General features: G+C 34.7%; 2 long non-coding RNA genes across 2 annotated transcripts; both read left to right on the top strand.

Annotated features, from left to right (window-relative positions):
• Window positions 1-2,985: 2,985 nt before the first annotated feature.
• Window positions 2,986-4,253, top strand: LOC135266730 (uncharacterized). Its single transcript, XR_010334898.1, has 3 exons — window positions 2,986-3,204; window positions 3,250-3,574; window positions 3,630-4,253. It is a non-coding gene; the product is annotated as an uncharacterized LOC135266730 (long non-coding RNA).
• A 9,738-nt stretch (window positions 4,254-13,991) lies between these two features.
• LOC135266789 (uncharacterized) lies at window positions 13,992-14,954 on the top strand. The gene is made up of 3 exons (XR_010334940.1): window positions 13,992-14,210; window positions 14,260-14,519; window positions 14,584-14,954. It is a non-coding gene; the product is annotated as an uncharacterized LOC135266789 (long non-coding RNA).
• The last annotated feature ends 369 nt before the right edge of the window (window positions 14,955-15,323 follow it).

Here is a 15,323-nt window from a genome sequence, read left to right as displayed (position 1 = left end):
TATTTTCCTTATCTCTAGCCCGTTGAACAATAATAACAAACTGACTAGGTTTACGGTGGTGTTTTTCCGGAAATCGCTATGCGTACTCTCTGTCAGAGACTTACTTGTCAGTAAGATAAAACATCATTTTTGCTACTCAGGGTGTGACAGAAAAAAAGGACATTAATATATTGTATATAGAAAAAATTACAAAACTTTTATGGTAGAAACCAGGTTTCTGGTTCATGAATTTCATTGAAGCCTTCTTGAAAACTTTCAATTTGGCTTTCTTCGTCAACTTTCTTCAACATTGACTTACATCTGGCATGGCCAGTTCTTACTTTGTTCAATTTCACCCAGACCCACGGTGGTTGATCCATACTAGGTACCTTTTTTTGATGGACCTTTTTTTAAATCTCTAGTGAAAAGTTGGATATTGGACCACATATTGCGCTATTCATTAAAAAGTTTTCGACGTTAAACGTTTCAATCCAAAAAGGTTTTCTAGATCTTAATCGATTTTCGGTCAGACCATATTGGATATTCTTGGGGACGGCTTCTATATTTGTTCCACAGTTTCTTGACTGAAAGTTTTCTTCTGAGTGCAGGTGGATCATTGTTAGACAAAACTGGAAGCCATTCGGCGGGGGTTGATTTTAAAGTGCCAGTTATGACTCGCATAGCAGTGTTTAATTGTGCATCAATTTTGCTTGTATGTGAACTGTTTATCCAAACAGCACTGCAATATTCTGCTATTGAAAATACTATTGCAAGAGGCATAACACGAAGAGTTTTAACATTAGCACCCCAAGTCGAACCGGCGGACTTTTCTGGTTTTCAGTTTTTGTCTTAATTTTTCAAGGTGAAACGTGTAGGTGAGTGAACAGTCAAGGAGGACACCAAGGTTGACTGGATAAAAGTTATGTTTAAGTGGTATTTCATTTAATGAGATGTTCAGTTTTCTATGTTTTTGAGAATTTGATAAATGGAAACAGGCAACTTCTGTTTTTGTTGGATTTACACATGTAATGTGTACTGTCACTGTTTGAAGTAATCTCACAAAACAGAAGCACCTTGGGAAAGTTGTTCCTCTAATCGATGAAATTCTTTATGTTGAAAAGTCAGTGCGATATCGTCACCATACACAAACTTTTTTGAAAGAGTAATGGAGATAATACTGCACCCTGAGGAAGACCATTGTTGAGAGTTTTGACTTTGCTTGATTTTTCACTGACATAATCTCTAAATTTTCTTTGTTAACACGCTCTTGAAAAGACTGACAGTTTGCTTGCAAGGCACAACTTGATAAAGTTTGTGTAAACTATCCTTCCAAACTGTATCATATGGGGCAATGAGATCCAAAAAACACGAGTTTTCTCGAAACCAGATTCAATGTGGGTCGTTAAAGATAAGACTTGGTCACAGCAACTTCTTTGTGGTCGAAATCCAGCTTGTTCAGAGCTTATTTAATATCTTCAACAACAAGAGATGAAATGCGCTGATAAATCATCTTCTCCAAAATTTTTTAACATACAGTCAGTAAAGAAATGGGCCGATAACTGGATGCTTCTTGTGGAGGTTTTTCCTTTTTCAGTATTGTGATTACCTTAGTCTTTTTAAACTCTGGGAGCAAACGAACTGAAATAAAAATATCATATCATATCAGTAGTAAGCCATTTCAGAGCAAAACTTCCAAAATTTTTGATGAATTCGGGGTAGATTCCATCAAAACCAGCCGACTTCTTGCTTTTAGTCGATATATGGCTGCTTCCAGTTTATCTACGTTGAAACATCTTGACTGTTCTTCTGAAACTTTCTTCTTTCTCTGTTTTTGAACCCTTCGTTTCATCTCCTTCTTTGTCCTTTTTTCTAGCTTAAAGGAGTTTGATACGTTTACTAGACGGCTAGCTTTAGCATTCGGATTGATAGGAGAATCTGCTTTAGGCTGTGCGATGTTCGAAGATCCAAGTTTTTGCAACGGCTTCCAACTATTGCGACTACAGTGTGTGAAATTTAAATCTTCCATTAAGTTGTTCCATTTTTCTTTCCTCGTCTTATTAAACAAATTTAAACAGCATCGGCATTTTCTAGGCTAGGATTAGAAACGTATGCATTGTAAAAGCTCTTTGTTTCATCACTCCAACAGGGAACATAATTCTTTCTGAATCCTTGAGGAATGAATTTTTTAGCAGCATTCTTGATGAGTCCAACAAATCTGGCTATGTGGAAAACCAAGTAGTACAGTCCATTCCACGAGGATATCGCGATAAACCATAAAACGTCACGGGACAAATACGTCCATATTGCTATCTTCTTTTATACTGCGAAAAGGCATGCGACAAAGATAGAACGTACCGTATTAAGCATGTCACACTTTCTATCCTCTTTTAGCTAACGAGAATAACAAAGACGGTGCTTGTTCGTCAAGTGTAGTATTAGACATTTCTTCGTAGAGATGTTGTCGCCAACCTTTCAAGTAAAAAAGTACTAACTCGGAAGCGTAAGTTGAACTACATATCCTATACCACTGTTTGTAATGAATAATGATTAATATTTCATAAACACTAAAAGTAAGAGAATCTCCACCTACTGAGTTGTTAGCAATCTGCATAAATTTAACTTTTTTACAAAAACAAATCTAAATATTTATTTAAAATTTATTATTACTTATATTATAAACAATTAAAATGATACCTGCATAAGTTACAATACAATAATTCTTACGATTTTAAAGTAGTAACTATACCGGGTGGTTGGATTCAATCTCATCCATATATCGTTTTTAACAATGCAACAAATAAAAAAATGTTTGAAAATGTGGTTTTGAAAAAAAAATTATTCTAAAAAAAATCGTAATGTAAACACACAAAAATGGAAAATGAAAAAGTCATATCCTGATAAGGTAAACATTTAAACTGAAGAATTTCATCCCCAACAGTTAGTCCGAGGTCACTAACCTCAAGCACCTCATTTCAGTAGCTATGAAATTAAAATAGTATCCCGACAACGTGCTTGATTGATTGTACCAAACATGACAATAGCAAGAAATATTTTAGCAATTCATACAGAAAATTTTTAATTTTTTTTGCTGTTTTGTCTGTTGTTCTGTCAAATGTCAAATTCACACGAACCTATACGTCGTAGATTGAATTTTGATCAAAAATTTTTATGACTTACCGGGATAAGCTGATGGAATGGACTGTACATCTCGTGATGCTTGTAATGGTACTTCATTGTATTATTGTAACAAAGCATAAATCGGGATTATAGTCCTTCTTCCATCTGGCCGAATAGAAACTTTTTCTAGTTTTACCGTCAAAAACCAAATGAAACTTATTTAGTTCCATCCATGAAACAAGAGCAAGGCCATTCCTGTCGTTCTCCGCATAAGACCACAAATTGTGATGACCATTGAAATCGCCAATGTAAAGAGCTGGATTTTCAGATTTTCAGGCCATTGGTCATTAAGGGGTTTATTAACGGTAATAATAAAAATTCCAGCAATTTTGACAGTGGGAAGAAAGATGTTGTTTTCCTGTGTCCTGGCGATGGACTGGTAGTCTTCGAAATTCGATTTACCATATGTTGCACAACCGTAAGAAGCACTGTTAATGAAATTCACCGAGGTGTAACCAGGAATTTGTCGACAGGGAAAAAGATCTATTTCTGACGAAGTATGGTTTTCTTGACGAACGATAGACATCTATTTGTTCCATTAGAGCCATTTTCGATAAGAATCACACTTGAACGATAAAATTTATTCGTTCCCTTAGAGCCATTTTCGACAAGAAAGTATACTTATCCTTTGAAATTCCTTCTACACTGCTCAACAATTGAAGTGGATATTGGGAAATATTCTAAATTTTGGTACTTCGGTGTATATTATATAAAAAACACTATCACAGTAAATAAATTAATACTCACTCACACACATAATTAAAAACTGAAGAAAATTGTCCGTGAAATACCAGAAGTAAAGGTAAAACAGAATATGAATAAAACCTAACAAAACTTAAAAGTTCTCAAAGTCAAATTTTACACCCTTCCTTAAAAAAACTTAGTACCGTGTAGGTCCCCCCCTGGCTCTCAGCAGGGCTCTTACACGATTGGAGAGACTCATTATTAAATTATTAATAAAATCTTGAGGTATCGCCCCCAAATGTCTTGCAATGCATTAGCCAGTTCTTGTAACGTTTCAGGAGGCTGCTGGAGCTGGTTTAAACGCCTAGACATTTCGGCCCAAACATGTTCAATGCAGTTCATGTCAGGCGAACAGGGTGGCCACTCGTGTAATGCCATGATGTTCTATGCGCTCATTCACAATTCTGGCGCGATGAGGGCGGGCATTATCATCAATAAAGACGAATCTTTCGTCTATTGCACCAAAAAATGGTACAATTATTGGTTCTATTACTCTATCTCGATAACGCTCAGCAATCATTGTTTCATTAATCAAGACCAATAGGTCAGTGCCGCTATTAAAACATACGCCTCCCCACACGCACTGATTCGCCACCAAAAAGTGTGAAAGTGTGGTTGGAGCCATCACGATATCTGGATGCACGCTGCTCCGCCGTAAGCCGAGGGTGTGTAGCGCGTCTTCTAGCCCTCAAATGAGCTGCATGCAACCTTCTTCTAATAGTCTGGCTAAAAATTGTTCTGCCAGAAGCTTGTCTAAAACGACTGTTAATTCTGGAAGCCGTGAATGTCGGATTTTGTCTTGCAGTCAGGACAATAAAACGGTCTTGAGCTCTAGTTATGGCTCGTTCTCGTCCTCCCTCATGACCGTACGCTGGAGTACCAGTCGCAAGATAACGAGTCCATGCTCGACTTACGACACTCTGCGACACATTCAGACGCCTAGCGACTTCTTCTTGGGAGAAGCCCTCATTTGTCCAACGCACCAGTTGTTCCAATTGTACGGAGTGTAACCTTTGTAAAGGCATAATGGGAATACAAATACAGCGTTTTCGGATAATCACCAACAATACCAAAAGCCTGTACGATTACTTTAAACCCACTGCAGTTTTTGATTTTGCATCGACAAGCCTATATCTTATCATTAAACAAAAAAGGGCACGGAAAAGAAAAGAAAACTAAATGCAAAAAGAGCTTTCCAAATAGTGTTTATCGTCAGTATATATTGCTATTTATTTCACAAATATTTAAGTGCAAATTTCCAAAAATTAGTTAATATCCACTTCAATTGTTGAGCAGTGTATATTCAATTGACAAACTGTCAAATTTTGAGGGAGTTCGAAAATTTCGGAAGAACTTTGCAATTCAAGAAAACCAGACGATGACCGAGAGGATCTTGTAGATCTGGATCGGTCGTCCAAGTGTGGGTAATTTCTGGCTGGCGAAAAACCAGTCATAACGGACCAAAATCAGAAAGACTAGGTTACCGACATCCGTCAATCAAAGCTCACTTACAATAATTCTTAGCAGTGTGGTACCTACTGCATGCTCACTACTTGTCAACTTTTACTTGACGGGTGACGGTTAATACCTCTGCCACCTAGCAAAGAATGAACACCTTCTCCTGGTGCCTTCACTGTTACAACATTTTAATCAGGTTCCGGACATATAACATTTTAATTCCTCTCAAACAAAAGACATAAAATATGGTTATAAAAGATAATAAAATTTTATTTTATTGAAAAGCAGAAAATGTTAATTTTTGAAAGACGGAGCTCTACGTGAATTAATTCAACGAGTCGCCAATAAAATTTTATATATATATTTTATTTTATGTATATATATTTTTGTAATTATATTTGTATTTACTGGCCTACCCAAAAAATAGAAAAATTACAGCTTTGCAAAAATTTGTATGGAAAAATGTTTTTTCTTAAATATTTTTGTTATCGTTTATCCGATAATTATGAAATTTCGCATGTCAAGAGACTCGAAGACGCTCTTTGATACGGTGTAAAGGTAAATCTTTTAAAAGTTATACATTTTCGGAGACAAGGGGGCCCTTCCATTTTTTGGGTCATAACTCAAATTTTCGGCCTATTAACACGTATTTTTGTTGCCAAAAATCAAAAGCCCAATCATTGTTTAATAAAAAAGGTACTCTTGCTTCATATCGCCAAAATGTACCGGTCTCAAGTTATTTGGGTTTAAACTAAACTCTACACTGCACTGCAAAATCAAAAAGTATGAATTTTGAGCGTACCATACCTTGGAAACAGTCCACTACGAATGACACAGCTGTCAATGCTGTCAATTTCATTTAATCCAAAGTAAAATGTGATTAATTCGCGATGATAATAGTTAAAGACACGATTATGTGTTGGAAGAAACTATGCACGAGCTTGCGTTAGCCATCCCGGTGTCACAAATTGATCTAAGACCACACCACAAATTTTCACATCGAAAACGATTTTCCATCCAAATTGTTTGTTCTTCGTATTTCAATACTTGCATTATAAAACTACAAAACCAAATGAAACATTAAAACGTTCAGACCAAGAAGATAACCTCAACTGTAACAAATTATAAAATAAAACCTTATCAACCATTGGTAGTAGCATATGGTAATTTTTGCTTTAATAGGAAGTTACTTTTGTTCCATAGGTTGTTGAAAAAGAATTAACGCACTGTTTAAAAATTATTTACATTATTTTAAATTACAAGAACGTCAAGAAGAAGTAGCATCACTAGTAGCACAACTGCAATAAATGCCGCTAGATGGTGTTTGTGCTGTTTTTCGTAAAGCGCTGGCAGTGTTTCGTACAGCGCGAAAAACAATAAAAATTTGAATAATAAAGTCAGGTTTAAAAAATATTTATTTACTTTTTAAAAATGATGCTCTGTTTACCCCATAATGTTAGTCTAAATACTTAGTTAAAAAATGATCCAGGTTTTTATTGCCCTTCAAAAAAACAAAGTGAGCTCTGCGTATCTATGACAATAAATAATTGTTGTTTAAACTTGCAATTGTTACTTTCACTGGTTTCAGTTTATTGCGAAGTTTTTTTATTTTAACTTTGTTTATAACAATGAATCGAAGGTTTAGTAATGCCGAAATGGCCGATATCCATTATCTTCATGGAAGCTGTAACGGCAATGCGGCTGCTACCAGAAGGCGTTACATCGAACTTCACCTAATAGAAGAGCACCTTCTAGAGGGTTTATTCTCAGCATACACCAAAGACTGCGAGAAAGTGGATCGTTTCGCCGAAGAAATAGAAATGGTGGAAGGCCCAGAGCGGTTAGAACACCGCAATTAGAAGAGCGCGTTCTAAATCAGGTGGAAGAAAATCCAACACTTAGCACACGCGAAATAAGCCGAGCAGAAAATGTTTCTCAGGCCACTGTGTGGAGAATTCTTCATGAACAAAATTTGCATCCTTTTCATCGAGTTAAAGTACAAGAACTTCTTTCCGAAGATCTGGAGAAAAGAAGAATTTTTTGTCGATGGATTTTGGAAAACCATCAGCAAGATCCTTCGTTTTCCTCCCGCATTTTGTTTACAGATGAATCGTGTTTTCATAGAAAAGGCGTACTAAATATGAGGAACATGCACGTCTGGGCAGATGCAAATCCGCACGCTGTGTTTGTAAATCACACTCAGCAAAATTTTCGAATAAACTATTGGATGGGTTTTCTTGGGAACCATTTATTAGGCCCATGGAGATTGCCCGATATCCTTACTGGGCAAGAATATTTAAGTTTCTTAGAAAATCACCTGCCAGAGCTCCTTGAGGATCTGCCACTCGCCGACAGAGTTGGTATGTGGTTTATGCAGGTTGGTGCACCACCACATTTTGCTGTTGACGTTCGCCAGTGGTTGCAGCAACACTTTGCTGGAAGATGGATCGGAAGAGGAAATGAGGCTCCGCATTTCTGGCCCCCAAGAAGTCCCGATTTAAATCCTTTGGATTTTTACGTGTGGGGAACTATCAAACAGGAGGTGTACAAAACTCAAGTAGAAAACCTCGAAGATCTAATGGCGCGTGTCAATAGAATAACAACCGAAAGGAAAAATTCACCTGCTACATTGGAACGGGTTCACCGAAATTTTTTGAAAAGTGTTCGAGCATGTTTGGAAGCCAATGGTGGCCATTTTCAGCAGTACCTGGATTGAGTAGTTTAGTTGTTGTTTGTTTCGTTCAAATGCCCTTTTCAGGGCTATAAAAAATTTCAACATAATGAAAAAGAGTTTCACCATTGATGAGTATAAACACAATTTAACATTTTTTAATTGTTCTACAATTTTTTCTAAAACCAAAGAGTATATATAATATAATATATGAATCATAACCGGTAGACATGTAATAAATCATTTAAACAAGACGGTAAAAATAAGTATAATTTTTATTGTTTTTCGCGCTGTACGAAACACCACCAGCGGTTTACGAAAAACAGAACAAACGCCATCTAGCGGCATTTGTTGCAGTTGTGCTACTAGTGATGCTACTTCTTCTTGACGTTCTTGTAATTTAAAATAATGTAAATAATTTTTAAACAGTGCGTTAATTCTTTTTCAACAACCTGTGGAACAAAAATAACTTCCTATTAAAGCAAAAATTACCATATGCTACTACCAATGGTTGATAAGGTTTTATTTTATAATTTGTTACAGTTGAGGTTATCTTCTTGGTCTGAACGTTTTAATGTTTCATTTGGTTTTGTAGTTTTATAATGCAAGTATTGAAATACGAAGAACAAACAACAATTTGGATGGAAAATCGTTTTCGGTGTGAAAATTTGTGGTGTGGTCTTAGATCAATTTGTGACACCGGGATGGCTAACGCAAGCTCATGCATTGTTTCTTCCAACACATAATCGTGTCTTTAACTATTATCATCGCGAATTAATCACATTTTACTTTGGATTAAATGAAATTGACAGCATTGACAGCTATGTCTTTCGTAGTGGACTGTTTCCAAGGTAATGGTACGCTCAAAATTCATACTTTTTGATTTTGCAGTGCAGTGTAGAGTTTAGTTTAAACCCAAATAACTTGAGACCGGTACATTTTGGCGATATGAAGCAAGAGTACCTTTTTTATTAAACAATGATTGGGCTTTTGATTTTTGGCATCAAAAATACGTGTTAATAGGCCGAAAATTTGAGTTATGACCCAATAATGGAAGGGCCTCCTTGTCTCCGAAAATGTATAACTTTTAAAAGATTTACCTTTACACCATATCAAAGAGCGTCTTCGAGTCTCTTGACATGCGAAATTTCATAATTATCGGATAAACGATAACAAAAATATTTAAGAAAAAACATTTTTCCATACAAATTTTTGCAAAGCTGTAATTTTTCTATTTTTTGGGGTAGGCCAGTAAATACTATCCTATCTATTTTCATTTGTAGATGAGTATTCGTGGTTAAAATTATGCCACACAATTTTGAATCACCCGATATAAGCAGCGTAAGGACATTTTAGTTCAACCTACATTTCTTCATTATTAATGATGCCGTCTAGCGACGCTCCCCAAAAAAGACTTCTTTATCAACGAATAAGCCACACCATTCAATAACGACGTTTTCGCCCCATTTTTTACTGAGTTTTCGTTCCAATTCCTTTCTCGGATCGATTTCATGGATTTTCCTGTGGTTTAGTAATGGTACATTATAAGTGTTATACATGTGTATGTTGGGTTGCATAGTATATTTGTACATAATAACCTCGAGTCTTGAGCTGACTCTGGTGTTGTATCGACGTACCTCGATCCTGATCCTGCTCTCCAGCATAACATGGCGCAGTCAGAAATTCGAGACAATAACAAATAGAAGAGCAAATAAAGAAATAATACAAGCGAAAAATGGAGCCTAGCAAGTTATCACCGCTTCAATTAACCGGCAATCATTCAGAAAACTGGAAGAGGTGGATACAAAAATTCGAAATTTATTCCACAGCCACCGAATTGAAAAAAAAGAAGAAAAAGTCCAATGTGCACAACTTCTCTATTCTTTGGGTGAAGAATGCATAGAAATATATAACTCATTCGAATTTACTGACGAAGAAAAGGACAAATTTGCAATTTTAAAACAGAAGTTTGAAGATTACTTCGTTCCGAAGAAGAACTTAACGTATTGCAGATACAAATTCTCCTCAGCGAGGCAAGGCAATGAAACAATCGAACAATTGTAACTGACTTGAAAAATAAAGCAAAGGAATGTGAATTAGGAAATTTACAAGATGACTTAATCAAGACAATGCTCATTACTGGAATAAGGGATGAATCAGTAAGGGAAAAATTACTTGAAAAGGACGGGACAGTGCTAACGTTGGATAAAGCCGTCGAATGCTGCATACAAACCGAAGCTGCCAGGAAACAATTAAATGAAATGAAAGGTGAAACAGGAGAAAATCGGAGTCAAAACGCAACGGTCAAAACGCTTCCACGAAATCAGCGTCGTGCTCGTCGAAGCAAGTTCATTCTAGGAACTCTACAGGAAACGGTCGAGACGTAATATACAAACTAAAAACTGTACAGTCGAGTAAGATAATAAATAATTGTTTGCGTTGTGGTCGCAGACATAATATAAATGCATGTCCAGCTTATGGAAAAATTTGCTCCTTTTGTAAAAATAAAAATCATTTTGCGAACATGTGTAAATTAAATAGACAGAAATAAAAAGAAAATTCAACAAATTAATAAATATGAAGATGATACACAATACTTTTTTGTTGAAACAATAAATTGTAAAAACAATTGTTCTAATAATTCTATTGTAATCAACTTAAAAATTGACAACAAATTCATTAAATGTAAAATTGATAGTGGCGCAGAAGCAAATGTTATTTCACTAAATACATTAAAACATCTTAATTTTAAGTTAAACAGGATTCAAAACACCAAGGATAGTAACTTATACCAAGGAAAAAATATTGATTTTGGGAAAATGTAAATTATGTTTGGAATTTCGCAAACAAAAATTTCCAGTTGACTTTTATGTAGAACAAACAAATAGTAATAAAACTATTATAGGATTCAGCACAGCTATTGCAACTGGTATCTTACAACTTAACAAAGAAATTGCTTATATCAATGTAAATCAACATGGTCAAAACAGTAAGTACAAAAACTTTATTTCTAAATATGATACTGTTTTCAAAGGAATCGGTAAAATAAATAAACCTTATCATTTTGATTTAATTGAAAATGCAAAACCTGTTATTTGTCCTATCAGAAATGTACCATTTGCTTTAAGAGATAAATTTAAAACTCTAGAAGAACTAGAGCAAGCTCAAATAATTAAAAAAGTTGAAGGTTCTTCTGAATGGGTAAACTCGTATGTATTAGTCAAAAATCAAGATGGTTCTTTAAGAGTGTGCTTAGATCCTCAAAATTTAAATAAAACAATATAAAATCATAAATTCCTTGGGGAAGTTGAGGGAGTTGACCATCTCAAAGTTAGGTTAAATTTTTCAAAATGAATAAATGGATAACTTAAAGTCGAAGCCTAACCAAAGTGGAAATAAAAAGAAGGAATTGGACTAGTTTTGGTATTTATTTATACCATCATCAGCAGTCTATACATGAAAAAAGAGGGTTGTTGTGTAACTAATATTGTGGTTGATAAGAGTACTCACCAAAACATTTTTAAAAAACACAGGATAAAACTACGTAAGAATTTACATTTACGTGTTTTTTAAGAACAAAACAATAAAAATGTTACAAATTATTAAAATTTTTTCAAAAAGAAAGAAGGTTAAATCTTGCCGAGTTGAAAAGTGAAATGTAAAAGGAACTACAAAATGAATGACTTAAAAATTGTCCAATGAAACTCCGCCCTCTAACGGAGAAAGTAAAAGGTTAAAAGAGGGATCTATAAAATATCAAAATTTGGAAAAAACAATTTTGCCAAACTAGAATAATTATAACGAGATTTGGAACATGTTGAAAAGTAAATTGTCGAGTTATGATATATTGAAGAAATTATTTAATAAGGGTTTGTTAAAATTGGTTTGTTCATTCACGCAAGTGGAGTTGTGAAGGGAAAGATGTTTGTAAATTTCCAATATTTCAAGATTGTTGAGTTTGCGGCTTTTGTTGCATATGTGTAACACTTCAAAGTTGTTAAAATTGCAAAAATGTTGGTTATTTAATAGATGGTCCGAAAATTCGGATTTTGTTTTAAAGGGTGGGTTCGTTTTTTCTCGAATTTCTTTCACCATGTATCCTTTATGTTCTAGGACCCTGGTCATGATCTTTCTACCTGTCTGGCCTATATAGAAAGCGTTACAGTCTTCACAAGTTAATTTATAGACTCCTGAGTGGTTACCTATGTTGATTTTGTCTTTGTTTTTTACCAGAGAGGAAGAAAGGTCGTTGCCACGGCTAAAAATCACTTTTATGTCATGTTTTCTAAATAAAGATGTTAGTTTGCTTGAGAATGGACCTATGTATGGTAAAGAATGACAAAAACGGACCTCCTCCCGATTGGAATTTATTAAATGAAAAGTGCGAGAGAATTTAATTTCAAATTTATTAAAGATTTTTTGGATTAAATATGGAGGAAAACCGTTATTGACGCCAATTTGAAAGATGGCGTCTTTCTCCTTTTTGAAGGCTCTTGGGGTCAGGGGTAAATTAAAAAGTCTATGAAAAAATGAATTGAATGCTGCAAACTTATATTGATATGGTGAGTGAGAATCGAACGGAATCAAAGTATCTGTGGTGGTGGGTTTTCTAAACCACCCAAGAGCCTTCAAAAAGGAGAAAGACGCCATCTTTCAAATTGGCGTCAATAACGGTTTTCCTCCATATTTAATCCAAAAAATCTTTAATAAATTTGAAATTAAATTCTCTCGCACTTTTCATTTAATAAATTCCAATCGGGAGGAGGTCCGTTTTTGTCATTCTTTACCATACATAGGTCCATTCTCAAGCAAACTAACATCTTTATTTAGAAAACATGACATAAAAGTGATTTTTAGCCGTGGCAACGACCTTTCTTCCTCTCTGGTAAAAAACAAAGACAAAATAAACATAGGTAACCACTCAGGAGTCTATAAATTAACTTGTGAAGACTGTAACGCTTTCTATATAGGCCAGACAGGTAGAAAGATCATGACCAGGGTCCTAGAACATAAAGGATACATGGTGAAAGAAATTCGAGAAAAAACGAACCCACCCTTTAAAACAAAATCTGAATTTTCGGACCATCTATTAAATAACCAACATTTTTGCAATTTTAACAACTTTGAAGTGTTACACATATGCAACAAAAGCCGCAAACTCAACAATCTAGAAATATTGGAAATTTACAAACATCTTTCCCTTCACAACTCCACTTGCGTGAATGAACAAACCAATTTTAACAAACCCTTATTAAATAATTTCTTCAATATATCATAACTCGACAATTTACTTTTCAACATGTTCAAAATCTCGTTATAATTATTCTAGTTTGGCAAAATTGTTTTTTCCAAATTTTGATATTTTATAGATCCCTCTTTTAACCTTTTACTTTCTCCGTTAGAGGGCGGAGTTTCATTGAACAATTTTTAAGTCATTCATTTTGTAGTTCCTTTTACATTTCACTTTTCAACTCGGCAAGATTTAACCTTCTTTCTTTTTGAAAAAATTTTAATAATTTGTAACATTTTTATTGTTTTGTTCTTAAAAAACACGTAAATGTAAATTCTTACGTAGTTTTATCCTGTGTTTTTTAAAAATGTTTTGGTGAGTACTCTTATCAACCACAATATTAGTTACACAACAACCCTCTTTTTTCATGTATAGACTGCTGATGATGGTATAAATAAATACCGAAACTAGTCCAATTCCTTCTTTTTATTTCCACTTTGGTTAGGCTTCGACTTTAAGTTATCCATTTATTCATTTTGAAAAATCATAAATATAAAATTCCAAATATTGACGAAATAACAAATAAATTAAATGGATCAAAAATTTATTCCACTTTAGATGCTACTAGTGGGTTTTGGAATATTCCGTTAGATGAAACATCCAGTAAGTTACAGTCCGGGACATTTCTATTTGGACATAAAAAATTTGAATTTTCTGACATTTATACGTATATGTAGCGTCTATGTGAACAAAAAATGTTCTCTCTCTCATTCTATGGTCCTTGAGCTTTAATAACAGGGACATTTTTTAAATTGGTAGCATTAGAAAATGACAGTAAACAGCTGACTGATGTAAACAATAACACAATAACAAAGGAAATGTTATAATTTTAATCTATATAACCAGTGGCTGCTTTAAAAGTGTGTACTAACGGGATAATAAAATATTTACGCAAGTATTTTTGAAGGTAGAAACATTACTTGTCATGTAACAATTATAGATTATATGATGAGACGGGAATGGCACAACACAGAATTGCAGTCAGTGATTGTGCTGGAGAAAGCTGCTGTGACGTACTGACAGTACTGACTGTCGCTGGTTGTATGATTTGCGCAATTTGTGATATATTTTGTGTGAAAAACTGGAAAACAAAGTGCATACCTGCATAACCTCACTTATCGCAGTTTTGCACATTTTGACGATGGGAATTGCGGTTCAAGTAATTATGAGTTATAGATGGAGCTCACTGTTTACTTCAAAGTAAGTTCACGACATTTATTAATTAATTATTAAAAAAATCACAGATAGTGTTTATAATTTGCAGCTGAAGCCTTTTGGGTCCACTTTTTTCGTTGTTATTTCCTGGTAGCGACTCTTGTTTCAAGCAGAATGGGTGTAAAGTTAAAAATAATCCCATAAAATTGTTAATATAACTCCGTTGCACTGGCATGGGGTATTTGAAAACTTACGTTTAACAAATACGTCACAAAGTCTCAGCCATCGTCGAAAAACATAAAAAGGGCTTTATAACAAGAAGCGCTTTCTGATTTTACTGTGGACGTGTGGAAGAATAGTGTGAAATATTGCGAAAAACCAACTTTTACTCTTGTTTACATTTTTGTACGTCTCTATCTGAGAGTAGTCGTCTTGTATAAAAAATATAGCCTACTAATAAAGGAAATTAAAGTGTTTTTATTTCTGGGTTGCCCCCAATTCCACTTTGCCCTTGCCTGATAATCAAGACACTGATAATGAAATTGGTGTAAGTGCATCGAATACAAACGTGTTGAATAGATGAATAAAAGAGAGACAACTGCTTTTTTCAAAAAGGCCATTTCAAATTTATTCAAAAAGCACACCCCCATTAAAAAGGGTCCATTCACGACGAAGTTTGGCTTCCTGCATGACATAGGTTTCGGGCACCAATCTCACTGTAAATGGTCTAAATTGGTCTTGCATCTCTAAGACATGGACTCACTGAGAGCGACTTCTGCAGTAGGCTTGAGACCTGCCTGCCTGTCTCGCAACAATCTCTGCATTATGATTCCAAATCATTTTATAAAA

The sequence above is a fragment of the Tribolium castaneum genome, chromosome 7 (assembly GCF_031307605.1).
Source record: "Tribolium castaneum strain GA2 chromosome 7, icTriCast1.1, whole genome shotgun sequence".
Lineage (NCBI taxonomy): Eukaryota > Metazoa > Arthropoda > Insecta > Coleoptera > Tenebrionidae > Tribolium > Tribolium castaneum.
The sequence above is the reverse complement of the archived record's forward strand: the minus strand, read 5'-3'. Positions and strand labels throughout refer to the sequence as shown.